A 2,565-nucleotide genomic window follows, 5' to 3' on the forward strand; every position below is an offset into this window, starting at 1 on the left:
GCGTACCAATCCAAATTTCAACATATCAAGCACAAGACATCGAAGGAAGAACACAGAAGGAGCCTACTACTCAACACGTCGATGTAGCATGCAATTGTTGGTGTATATAAACACCATGACCTTATTCAACCTAGTCGATGTGGGATATATCCCACAAAAACCATTACCAAAATACACATAGCATAATGTGCGAGTCATTTTCAACGGTCGAGATGAATGTGGTGAAAATCAAAGGTCATAATTGAATTTCGTGACCCCCTTATTTTTCGAAGTTTAATTGATAAGGGGGGTCTGCAATTGGTGGTTTCTTCTAAACCACATGGGCTTACGTGGTAGTTCAAGAGCAATTGTGGCACCCCCTCATCCAAAACTGCTTACCAATCAAGAACCCCCCCCCCCCCCCCCCCCTGCAATCCACTTCAAATTACATTGATAACACTATTGCTAGGTGACTATTTCATTCCTACAAGCGCACAATTGTAAAATATTGTTGTAAACATGGTTTATAATGAAAACACATAGTTTGATCTTGAAAAAAAAATGGCAATGGAGATGGAAATGACAGTATCATCATCCTAATCTTCACTCTATAATTTCAAATCTTGTTTTGGGCCAACACCTATTAATGGGAATAGCGATAGAGCTTCCTAAAACCTTTCTCATAGCTTATGCAAATGGAAACCTTCTTCCTTTCAATACAAGGAATGCATGGATCAAGAGAGATAATTCCCTGGTCAAAGAAACAACATAATTTGAATACTAACTCCACGGGTGCTACCAACGCGAAATATTGGAGGGTAAAACATTTACTGAAAATATCTTATCACAAACATTCGCTAAGGGGAATATACATTACTGGGTTTAAAGCTAATACTCACACCCTAGAAGGTGATATTAGTTCTAAGGAAAGAAAGCCTAAGGATGTCATGGTATTTGTTATATTTAAGGTTAAAAGTTCTTCACTTCACGAAAGCATGGCAAACATGGAACATTTGGCATCTATTCATCGATTTCGGTTAGCCCTTCTCAAAGTAAAAGAAGATACAAAATGTTTTTCCACTAGTGAAGATGCTTTAGAAGTAATTAATGGTATAATCAATGAATATCAACATATTAAGATAACACTTGGTAGCTCCCTTCATGTTATTTGGTTAGTATTCAACACTTCAGATCTACCTAATACTTCAGATTTAGATATTGCACCTGATAATGAAGATCACACAATTACTAGACTAAGCAGTGTTTCAATTGTTGAGATTGATATTGTAGAACTTTTGATCTCGGCTACCGATCTACAGAAAATGGAGCCCATGTAGATGTCAAAACAAGCCTTGCTTCTTGAGAATGGTCTAGCCTAGACAAGTTCAAACATTAAAAAAAATAAGTTTCTAGCATCCTTGGTAAGATGTTTGACATGTATCTTTGGTGTTTGCCTTGGATGGAAAATGAATATTTTTCATGTTGGTTGACCAGAAATTGTTGGAAATAATACTGAGAGGGGGGGCCAGGGGGGTGAATCAGTATTATCAATTTAACAAACTTTCATTTCCATAAACAAATTGTTATACGCTACTTCTGTTAATTAAACCTGCGTATATACGCAACTGTGCTTTGAGAAAACCACGTATATCTTGTAGACTTCTAATTTAGTTAGCTGATCTTAATCTATGTATTAGAACCATAAAATAGTAATCAAGTGTAGTAAACAATACAGGCAATCACACACATGAACACAAGATATAAGGTGGAAACCCAATGTGGGTGAAAACCACCTGCTACAATTTGTCTCTATCTTTTTGGAATAAGAAACTTCTTTTTACAATATTTCTGTACTGGTGCAGCCTTATACCAGTACGCAGGATTCTACCTACAGAAGGCTACAACCTTCTCTCGTTTTCCAGGTTCTCTTGGAAGGGAGCTACAACCCCCTTAGCTCTTGTACTAGTACGTAGGTGCTGACCTACAGAAGGCTACAACCTTCTCTTTTCTTCCAGGGACCACGTTTCATAAATTTTCAGACTGGATCCATCAATAGCAATAATTAAACATCAAATACATTTGCATCAACCAATCTCCTTTTCACCAATCAAAACTGAATCAAACAATCACTTCTCTGAAAGTTGTATCCAGAATACAGTAACAGTAACCAGAAACCAATCCTGAACCCAGAACACTACAATAATAAACAAAAGTACCTAAAACATATTTCATGAGATGTACGCTACTTCAATATGTAAAACCTACATGCATACGCTTTTGTATTACGACAAACCTGCGTATACGCGGTTTTGTAATACTGAACCAGTGTGTATACGCACCTTTGATATGTTGAACCTGCGTACAGATCTATAAAAGATAATCTATCCTTTTCAATTATTCAGACATCAGTTATACCCAGATTATTAGATTTATAGATCAAGTTATGCGCCAAATATAACAGATCAAAATCACACAAAGATACTTCTCTTCAAGTCTAGAGATCTTGACCCATCAATAGAACTTATCCTGCTTCTAGCGCTCAGGTTCCTCCTTGATTCAGATCCAGCTATGCACCATAACCCAATG

This window comes from Pinus tabuliformis, chromosome 1_2, assembly GCF_031772625.1.
Source record: "Pinus tabuliformis cultivar Carrire ecotype Pingquan chromosome 1_2, CPIR1, whole genome shotgun sequence".
NCBI lineage: Eukaryota > Viridiplantae > Streptophyta > Pinopsida > Pinales > Pinaceae > Pinus > Pinus tabuliformis.